Below are 11315 nucleotides of genomic sequence, written 5' to 3' on the forward strand. Positions count from 1 at the left end.
AGGTTTACTGAGCAATGAAAGTTTTTTCTCGTGGCTAAATATACCCACAGGTTCTCTGGTTTAGAGCTCTAGGTTTCTCTAGGATCAAGCAGTGAAGTGATTGACAGGGAAAATATAGACCTGTAATAAATAACCAGAAACTGTTGCTTTTGGACATTGTGTCCAAACCAGGAACCATTGCTTTTGGACAAGACTACTCTTGGAATGTAAGAACAGAGGCTTTTGCTTAAAAAAAGAAGAAAGAAAGGACACACTTTATTGCTTTCCTTGCCTCAAATTCGTGGATATGGAGAGGATTGCTCCTTAAATCCTCTCTTCCTCCCCCTTTTAGATTCTGCAGTGCAGTCATGTATTTTTCTCTGTTTGCACTTTCCCCCCCTTGTTCTTGACCTCTTGCTTGTGTCAGGTGCCCAAAGTGAGTATGACACTGCCATACACCTCTTCGTATTCAGTTCCAAGAGATACCTATTTTGTTAAACATCAGCTTCCTCGACTTTGAAGCTGCTTCTGTCCTCATTTTTGTCTAGCCAGAAAAGGAGCATCATCCTAGTGGTTGTGGTCATTCCCACCTACCTTCCTAAATCTGGAAATTCTTTTTGAGAACAAGAGAGAAATCACAAATGTATGCCTTGCTTTATTCACATCTTATGAAAACAGAAAGTAGTAGGAAAAAAATAATCCAGGGTCACTCCATTATAACTTTTGGTAAAATATATAAAGCATCTTTCTGGTCTGGGTCAGAATACTCTTACCTGCTTTTCTACTTTGAAACATTCTTAATCAAGTGTGCATTTCTCCAGTCTGTGAACCTAAGGCCTAAACTTGCAAAACAATCATAGTAGGTAGAGGAAGAGTTAGACTATGGTTCTCAGCCCTGGGGCACATTGAAATCATCTGGGAGCTGTGAACACTGTCATTGCCAATGTCCCAGCCCCCAGAGATTGGGATTTAATTGGCAGGCCTGGGAATTGGTATTTTTTTTTACAAGCCCTCATATGATTCTGATTTGCAGCAGGGTTGAAAACACTGGTCTACTACCTTCTAAAGAGGGAATTGACTTAAAATTACTTTCTCTTGAACATTTGCAGGGTAACAAGTGACTGTCCAGAGCGCCCATTTCTTTCCCTGTCCTCATCAATGGGGATATCTTTGTCACTATCAGGGAAGGCATGTTCCTGGCATACTGATGTGCGGTTTAGAATACCTGTTCCCCATAGAAGCAATATTCTGTGTGGTGATTATATCTTTTATGTGCTACAGTAGAAAGACTGGCTTGACAGCCTTACAAGTCTAAATTTTAGAACGTGGTTTTATTTTTGGAGAGCTGTGTTATAAGTTCCAAACAACTAACTTTAAAAAAAATATCAAGGTGCATAAACTATTTGTAAGGTGGGTATCTCCTGTATATACAGTCAGATATGTATATATAAAGAAAAAGATATCTGTATTCGGGGATGATACTCAAAATCTTTAATGTTAAACCAATTTGGACCATCTGCATATCAGCCCTGTGTATGTCTACCAATGTATTATAAAATCAGTAGAGGTCTACAAAAGAGATCATGCTCATTTTTCCAAATGTATTTGATTTGGTGTCACATAATTATCCATAGTATAATTTTAAAAATATTTATAAAAAATATCCATTTCTCTCTACATATTATTGATTTAAGAGGTGTGCCAAAAAAGTCATGTGAATAATTTTTAAGACAATTACCGTATGTGTGTACATATCAATGACTATTGCCCTTTAGAGTAGCCACCTTGAGATACTATATATTTATATAAATAATGTTACTAAAATATTTTTGCCACTTCTCTTTCAGAAAAGGGTTCAGAATCCATTCCCTTCCCTATATGTATAGTCATCATTTTAGAATTCTTAGGTTTGTTGTTGTTGTTTGTTTTGGGTTGTTTTTTTTTTTTTATAAAAATCCTTACTAGGTATTTTCTTCTTTGGTTCACTTGCCTTGTTTATCAGATTTCGCATCAAGTTATGTTTGACAATTTCTAGAAGTTAAATCTGCCCTTATTGCTGAAGAATTACCATCACTGAATCTTTGTTGAACACCATGTCATGGGCTCTGAAGATAATTTTAAATGAAGACCCACCCCCCCAAAAAAAAGTGGAAAATGTATGATTATTTTTAAGTAAAGTCATTTTTCCTGGAATAAGTAGAGTCTCCTAAAATGGCTACTTTGAAAGAGAAAGAACTCACATAAATGTATATATATTTGTTGTTAAAATATTAAGTAGTCACCGATTTCACACATGACACTCACCTATTAGCCATGATTGAAGGCCCTGATATGGAGACATAATCCATTGTTCTAAAGACTGGTTTGGTCGCACTGATACAGTCAGAACAAATTGGTTAAATAAGCAGCTCCCACTTCTGTCTTAGTTAAGCCATCTGAAATGGAAATGAGTATGTGTGGGTATAGCTCTAAATTGTTTGTATTTTATGGTCCTTTATAGCCCTCAAGCCTAACAAAAAATTGTATATGCCAGTGATTCCCAAACTTTTTCTGTTTGTGATGCCATTAATTGTCTTAGTAATTTCTTTTATGGTGCCCTAGGCCAAAATAATTACTTAATAGATCAATCTATTAAGTAACTAGGTCCAAACTGCTTAATAGTAGCAGTTTGCATGATGTCCTACAGATGTTGCTGTGTTTCCTTTAAAAATTTACAACATCTTACCATGCCTGTGAGTTTGCTGCAGGGCCTCAGGGTATCTCAGTACACAGTTTAGGAACCATAGACTTACGTTATGCTAATGTTTGCACTGTCTACGGTTGGTGACCCTTAAAATGCAATTCTTGGTAACTCAACCCTCCATATCATTTCATTCTTTGTTTTGTTATTATTATTATTGTTTTTGCTTGCCCATGGCTACTTCACTTTTTAATTGCAATCCTACCCTTCTTTGCTATTCATCAATCCTGCAATGCCAACAGTGTCCTAGTCTAGAAAATGCAATACTCACTCCTAAGCCCCAGCGTTAGAAGAGGCCGGTACTAAGACTAACAGGGTTCCTGATTTCTCCACATGAACTTGCTTTAGTGTCTTTGGAATTATAATCTCAAAGGAGGCAGAGGAGGCTAATGTTTCATAGTTTAAAACTAAAATATCTTTGTTGACCAACAGGCTTCATTAGCTATGCTCAGAAAAACCACTCTGTTTCTTCCAAAAGTGTCTGACAAAACACTTTATCTTTGGCCTGAAAGTACAGCAGATACCTAGTTCTTAATTTCTCACCCAAATGCTGTTTTGGCTATGTAACTCCCTCGACCTTGAAGGTAAGATTTGTATATTCATAAAATTCCATAGAGCTACAGTCAGATCTGGTTAAATGAATTAAGTGTCTATTGTGCTGGGATTTTGCCTCCTTTTTTTTTTTTTTTTTGAGACAGAGTCTCACTCTGTTGCCCAGGCTAGAGTGAGTGCCGTGGCGTCAGCCTAGCTCACAGCAACCTCAAACTCCTGAGCTCAAGTGATCCTCCTGTCTCAGCCTCCCAAGTAGCTGGGACTACAGGCATGCGCCACCATGCCCGGCTAATTTTTTTCTATATATATTTTTAGCTGTCCATATAATTCCTTTCTATTTTTTTTTTTAGTAGAGGTGGGGTCTCGCTCTTGCTCAGGCTGGTCTCGAACTCCTGAGCTCAAACGATCCGCCCACCTCGGCCTCCCAGAGTGCTAGGATTACAGGCGTGAGCCACCACGCCCGGCCGGATTTTGCCTCCTTAACATCTATCTATGGCTTGAAGGGGAGTTTGCTGGTTCAAAGGGATCTTCCACTTTCATTGAATTAGCAAATGAAAAGATATTCAAATAAATGTCACCTTCACGGGACTTTTTTTTTTTTACTTTTCAAGTGGAAGGGGCAGTTTTCAATTAGGCCCCTGAAAATTTACATAATCAGATGGAAAAATGCCTGAGTAAAATCTAGGAAGAGGAAGCTACCAAATCTGATAGAATAGAAAAAAGGTATTTAATTGTTGAAGCTCTGGGTTTCTCTTGTCTAGGGATATGTGTGTGTTTTAGCACTGCTAAATGTGCCAACAGCTAAAGATACTCTTTGGTTTTCTCTGGCTTTAATTGGGGTACTCTGGCTTCCTTTGGGAATCTGTTGAAAGCTGGGACCTTTTCCCTAGGAAAATGTACATAGTACATGAAACACATACTTTTGCAAACATTTTTTTGTTGGGAGGAGGCGATTGCAGCTTATAAACCCCATAAGATCAGTAACTCTGTTCTGTAAAATATGGACTGTGACATCCGAGACCAAGGTTGGCAAACTTTTTCTGTAAAGGGCCAGATAGTAAATATTTTTGGCTTTGTGTTTGATACGGTCTTTGTCGCAACTACTCAACTCTTCTGTTGTAACGTGAAAGCATCCACAAACAATAATACATAAATGAATGACCATGGTAGTTGTGTTCCAATAAAATTTTATTTACAAAACCAAGCAGTGGGCTGTATTTGGCCCACAGGCCATGGTTTGCCAACACCTGTCTTAGCCCATCAAATATAAAACTGCAATTTGATTAACTATATGTACGGAGTTCTTCCATTTAGTCAGTATTTAGCTCAGCTGCTGTTGAGGCAGATTAGGAAAATGGACATAGGAAAATGAGTTCAGAAAGGATAGGGACTGTTTAGTCCCATAAAAGTTGCCTGTTAATTTCCTCAGGTAAGTGTTAATTATTCCAGAAGCCGATGGAACAATTTTCTTCAGATTAAACTGAGTACCTACTTTTTCCATTTCTATGCAATCAACAATATAACTTACTGCAATTTGGAAATCAAAGGTGTGCTTCTCTTACATGTTAACTATTAATATATTCTTGGCTCTTAGCTTCTTTTCATTTTCTTCCTCTCTGGTGTGATTTGCATACGATGAGAATCATGAACCCAGACACTAGTCAATTTGTTTCCTTATTCCCTTAACCAGCCTAGGATTGGGGACTTCCGGAGGCCAAACTTTACTTTACCTCAAAGGTAGAAGGCAGATGAAATTCTTAACATCATCCAATTCATCCACCTCAACTATTTGGTCTATCTTTTAAGAAAGTAAGAAAGAGTGTTTGGGGGTCAAAATGCTTGTTCTCAGGTGGTCTTAGAGCTCCAGGTTCTCACTGTGACAGAAGACTCAGGTCTACCCACCTTGTGTACTGTCCCTGGACTTGGGGGGGGTACTCCTCTTTTTAAATCATTAGTAAATTTCAATTTCAAATGTAAAATGTCCCCTTTCCATTGTGATTTTTTTTGGTTTGCTAGCCCTGGGTGGATTTCTGGGCCCCATGGCCTCTAGTAGAAGCCCTGTCTTCCCTATGGAATTAGAACAGCTGTGTAATTTGCCTCCCCTTCTGTTAGTGTTAATACTTGCACCCTCTTAGCCGGACAGAATGCCGTACAAATGACTGCCAGTGATCTAAGCTTTCTCCTTTTCCTTGTAGAAGAGTAGAACACATTTTAGTGAAAGCTGTAGTCTCTTTATTATTCAGAAACATTATTTTTCCTGCTGCATCATCAGGCAAACATAAATTACACTCAGAATGATACTTGGAAACTCCTTAAGAGGGCATACTTAAGTATGTGATCTGGCAATTTACCTAAAAGAATGTTTTCTCTTCACCTAGGGAAACAAAACCTGAATTCCAGAGCCTTCAAAATGAAATTATCCTTCCAGGGGAAGCACATTGCCACCAAATACATCATGCACCACCTGCTCCTGGTGACTACAAAGAAGATGTATTATTTTTCTGAGTCTTAGAGAGTCACTGTTTACAGCTATGCAGATACCATTTGCAAGTTTTCTAATGGAATAGTTTGAAATCAAGATTTTAGTTGGAGTTAATCTTTCCAATTCCTGACCCAAACTCTTGTTTTAAGCAAAATTCCTCTGAAAGACTCTTTCTTGTCTTAGGCGATGAGGACTCTAGCCTAAGTAGAAACACAAAACAAAGAACTTTATAGTAGGGAATTTTTGTTTTTAAGAAACCAATATTATCTGATAACACAAACATGTGTTAATAGAATTTAAAAATATCCAGCCTGATTCCTTGGGACTTTCAGTATGGTGACATCTTGACATCACTTGTATTGTCATTTGAACTTGGACATTGAGCCTTTTATTCTTGGGAGTTTACAGTTAGATTTTGGAAGATTTGTGTTACATTTCTTTCTTAAAGAGTTGTCAGTATGAACAGGTTTTTTGTTTGTTTGTTTGTTTGTTTGTTTTTTGGTGGGTAGTTAATCTTGGCATGCTCCATGGTTTTCCCCAGTTTACACTTTTGCATTTCTGAGATTCAGGGTCTTTTTCAAGGAATGAGGCAAATACTTTTATGGCTTAGAGATTGAGTTTCGGGAAAGCATGGGCAAGTTTAGGCACTTCCTTGTGTCTTAATGTGGGAAACAGAAACTTTCTAAGTAATCTCTAGAGTTTGTGGCTTAGATCAGACCACCAAAAGTCTTTTCTGTTTTCCCTTGTTGCATTTGCTTGTTATTATTCCTCTGTTGGTCACAAATGACCTGGGCTGACCTAACGCTTTTGTGGAAAGGAACTGATCCAGCCATTTTCATATACCAAAAATCAAAATCAACAATTTTGTATCAGTCTGCCTAATTGAACTCTACTGTTTCCAGTTCTTGAAAATGTAAGGGCTATCAAAGAGAACTTTTAGCAAAACCCTCCTTCAAAATATGAAACCTTATAAGAAGAACTTCCATTTGGCCTTGAAGGAAGAGCAACCAGGTTGGGTATCTGATTTCCTTAAGTAATACTCTGTTGTGGTCAGAAATGAGTAATTAGCATCATTTGGTCCCTACCAACATTTGTATTGGAGTCTGAATGATATTTCAATAAAGTAAGTCAGGCCACTGTCTTAGGGGATTGTCACCGGACTTTGGAGTTTAAGTCTGAATGATGATGTGAAATCATGTTTGGGAGCTGGGATAAAAGATAAATGCAAAGCGTGGTGCTAAATTAGGTAACCCCTGGGAAGAGCAAGCTGATAAAGGAAGCTGGCAGGCAAGTATATTCTTTAACTTATTTGCAGTGTTACTATGTTATAGAGATGGTCTCCTATGGGAAAACCCACCCAAAAACAAAATCCTTTATTATTTTTCCTTTAAAATACTGAGATATAGGAAGATCCAGAGAGTAACATGAATTTGGGTATCAGAAGATTTTCTTTTATGTCCCTAGTGTTATTGATTCTAAAGAGTCACCATTTTAAGCTGATGGCACCCAGAACAAAAGTAAATGATTAGAGGGGAGATAAGATGGTTGAGGAAAAAAAAATGCTAAAAGCATTTGGAGGATATACAACTCATCCATCAGCTACCTTCTGGGTAAAGAAATACAAACACAAAACTGAAACTCTTTTAGTTTTTTGTGGCAGATGTTTTTAAGAAAGATAAATGCCAAAGAAGGTTATCTGATAAGCGGATTTTTTTTTTCCTCCACAATGCAGAGAACTGTGAATGTTCTAGAAAATACACTACAGGTCTTCATCCGAAGAGCTAGAATTTATAATTTTAAAATATAACACTCAAAGCTAGTTTGAATTTTCAGAAGCAGTGAATTGTGGGGGAAGGAGTGGTTATTTTATTTTACTTTTTTAATCTCAAGTTATCTGTCCTATTGTATGTCAATACTCGGGGAGGTAAGAGTGAGGTATAGCTGTGGTTTCCAGACCATATTCAGTGGTGCTCTTGTGGGTCTCAGCATGAACAGAAGGGGAAGAGAGTGTGATAAAGATCAGCCTTGCCCAACCAAACCTCCATCAACTTCCAGTCAGAATACTTGGCTACCAATATTGTTCCTTTTAACTGGAAGTCTCTGTGGCTGTTAAAGGCTTGGGAACTTTGGATGAAATGACCACTTTAGGACTTTAAACAGACCCCAAATGTTGGAAACTTTGTAGCTAACCATTGCTTTACTGAGTATCCTAACAGGGCTAGGGAGACGAGTGGCAAGAAGAAAGAGTAATTTATTTTAATTTTTAAGCATGAGTCATTTGAAAGAAAATGCATGAAATCAGTATGTGATGGCCATGTGATATGAATCCTTATATGGGTTATTTTTCGAAAGTGGTTGAGAATGATGTGATCTGCACTCACCCTCTCAGTTTACAAGGAGTGGAGTGATTAGGCTCTTGATGGGCAGTGGAATTTTTAGATTTTTAGACTTGCAGAGGCAGGAGTCATAATTTTTGTTCATTGATCTATAAGAAAAAAGTAAAGCTCTTGGGGCAATTTTGACTCAGACAAGGGTACTATCTGAGACTCAAGCTAGCAGAACTACCCATTGCTGGGTTTTACAAAGGCGTTGTAGGTGGAGAAGGGTAATGGGAACCTGGTACAGCCATTAGAAGCTGAGAGCCACAAAGGTGTGTCTCTCATGAACTGAACACAAGGGAATGCTTAGACACCAATTGAATCATATCAGGTGCCTTCTACACACACATAAAAAGTCTGTGGTGAATTCTGACAATGTCATGTTTGCCTCTAAAGCAAATTTAACAGCTGGAGTTTCACATTAACCATCTTAGAACACTACATGGGCCACAAATTTACATTGGGCAACAATCTGTAGTGTTCTCAGCCAATCTCTGCATAAAAGCCACTTAAGGAGGTTTGATTAAGAAAATTCAGACAGTTTCTCTCTCATATTACCTCTATGTTTGATTTATTCTTTAGTCTCAAGTTTATTATCTGAGTGAAGTGATTTTTTATTTGAACTGAAATGATGTTTTAATAGAATAATAGGTATTTTTAGAGGAAAAATATTTTCTTTGTGTAATTAACTTACACAATTAGAACATATTTCCTACCACGAGGAATCATCAAATTGGGTTATTTCAAACTGAAAGAGGTGTTAGGGGTGTAGTTTCCAATTATTTAAATACATGAGCAGTTTTCTATATATTTTGTGAAAATCTCAATGAGACACTAGATGGAACTTCCATATGGGATGGAACTTTACAAGAATTTTAATAAAAGAGGTGAATTTTCTCAGCTTTCTCTGTGCTTCAGTTTCATAGCTGAAAATGCTGCTTTCATTTATTAATCCAGTCTTTGTAAGAAAAGAAGCAAGAATATTTTTTCTTACATTCTGTAAATTTTGTGATAGACACACTTTATTTGTATATATGATTGATTGTTTTCCTATGTTGCACCCAAATTTATTTTTAAACCATGTTCATTGTAAAGAGATCCCTTGGGCAAGTGGAAACATGCCCTGATGCTAGAATGAAGTAATTCCTTAAGCTCGTTAGGAGCCTGCTACCTCTTCTTGGTACCTGAAATATTCTGAAAGCAGATCAGAGAGGTTGCACACCCCATTTCTCAAAACCCGTTTCCAGCACTTAAATTTAATGTGTCTGGAGAGTTTGAAATAGAAGAATAAATACTGTTGGGTGGATTCCCTCATCAACTCCCTCATCTTTCCTTCCACGTGCAGCGTGCTGCTAGCTTTCCTGGTTGGAATGATCTCCTCTTTGTGGATTGCCATGTATTTTCTTTGTGAATGAGGTAAGCTGAACTTAGAAGTTGATAAAGTAAAGACTGCTAAAGCATGTGGATGAATGTTTCCATGCCTTTCAGGTGAATGTTAACTTTAAATTCTGGCCCTGGGAACTCTTTGCTTGTGAGCTGCAGAAGAAAAGAAGGAGTGAGGGGTACATGACTTAAATCTGTGTTTTTCTATATGGAAATACATGAGTATTAAGTGATAACTGCAATAAAGCCCTAGGATTATATTTTAAAATACCTATTCTGTGGGACAGCATGCCTTTGTTATGCCTGCCTATTGGCTTTGGTGGCCCCAAACATTTTCATTTTAGTCTAGCTTTTCTGTTATCCAGGTTATGTGTTTTATGTTTTTTCTTTTGAACTATTGCTTACCATAATTGGTGATGTTATCTCAAAATCCTGAAACCAAGGAGATAGCCAATATGCAGGAATTGGCGGGTAGATGCAAGCATTGGTGTTGATGTAGGTTGAGTTTTAATGGAGTTCCCAGAGTTATACTGAATCAAGGGATAATGTGGCTTTAAAGAAGTCGTGTTTGTTTTTAACATTTGGAGAAGCCAATTGTCCTGGGTCCCTAGTCTTGAGAAATTCATCTTTTCAAGAAGATACCATCGTGGGGCATACTTAATAGCCTGGATGATTGGCTTCTATCAGTCATTAAAGAAGGAATTATAATAATTGCCAAAGGTGAGGGTAATTTTGCTTTATAAGTGTATAGGTCATTCTACAGTAAAACTTCCTATCAAGCATCTCGTAAAAAAAACATACCTTTATCATTTCCCTTCTCTTTTCTGATCCAAGAGCATATTAAAGGAAGAGTGGTTTTCTGATGTGTTATGAAATATTTCTTCGAATTTGTGTTTTTGACCAAGGAAATGGCTGAGATGTTAAACCAAGTGATTGTTACATGGTTCATATGGCTACCGCCTGGGCTCCCCTCTCACTGTGTCAAAAAGAAAATGACGTTGGGAGAGTAAATTAAACTTGAACTCCTCTGTTGATGAGGAGCTCTCACGTTGATTTCCTATCTCAGGATATTCTTCGGTTTCATACTGCTGCTGAACAGAAACGAACAAGCTGCAGACACTGTAATTGGTCTCCAGATGTTTGTGCGTGTGTATGTAGAACTTCACACCATGCGAGTTGTGTTCAATGTTGTGTCAATCTATGAATGGACTCAAACAACAATTTGAAGAGAGAGAAGACAGCGATGATGGCGAAAAAAAAAAAAAAAAAAAAAAGCCCAACCACCTCTTTTTGTCAAAGTGCTTGCTATGACTTTCATAGCTAGGACAAGTAACAAGTATTCAGGAGCAAGTTGCTCTTGAAAGAAATGGTGTGTCAATCTCATACGAAAATGTACAACCAATAAAAGACATTTTAAACAGTGTTGCAAGTCTATGTATTAATTGAGTTGCTCATGGAAATCCTGTGTTCCAGGAATGCTGTGTAAAAGGGCTGCCGGGTAAAAGCTTTGCCTGGACTATTTGCTCTTTTTTTTTTTTTCTTCCTCCATTCTTCTGTCTCTACTACCCCACTTCCAAAACAGAACAGAACAGAACGACATGACAGTATTGCAGTTCTGAAGACTCATTTATTAGAAAATCATTTCATCTGTAGTGTACTTCAGACTCAATATTCTTATAGGTTAGAAGTGAAGGCCAAGATGTTATTATTAACATCAGATGGCTTTTGGTGAGGATGAGTCCACCAAATCCTAAATGAAAAGATTGAAACCAGTTCTTTTTTGGCTTCCATATGTTCCTGA

The 11315-nt window shown here is 37.6% G+C and overlaps 1 protein-coding gene across 4 annotated transcripts in view; it reads left to right on the forward strand.

The window, feature by feature from the left end:
- Positions 1–10904, forward strand: part of MAP2K6 (mitogen-activated protein kinase kinase 6) — a 121661-nt gene extending 110757 nt beyond the window's left edge. For 3 of the 4 annotated variants that reach the window (XM_069482814.1, XM_069482818.1, XM_069482819.1), the window contains one exon: positions 9477–10904. The gene's annotated coding sequence lies outside the window, so the exon portion shown is untranslated. Of the gene's footprint in view, positions 1–5649; positions 6245–9476 lie in introns of those variants that run through there. The other variant, XM_069482816.1, reaches the window with a different exon arrangement.
- The last annotated feature ends 411 nt before the right edge of the window (positions 10905–11315 follow it).

The sequence above is a fragment of the Eulemur rufifrons genome, chromosome 9 (genome assembly GCF_041146395.1).
Source record: "Eulemur rufifrons isolate Redbay chromosome 9, OSU_ERuf_1, whole genome shotgun sequence".
NCBI lineage: Eukaryota > Metazoa > Chordata > Mammalia > Primates > Lemuridae > Eulemur > Eulemur rufifrons.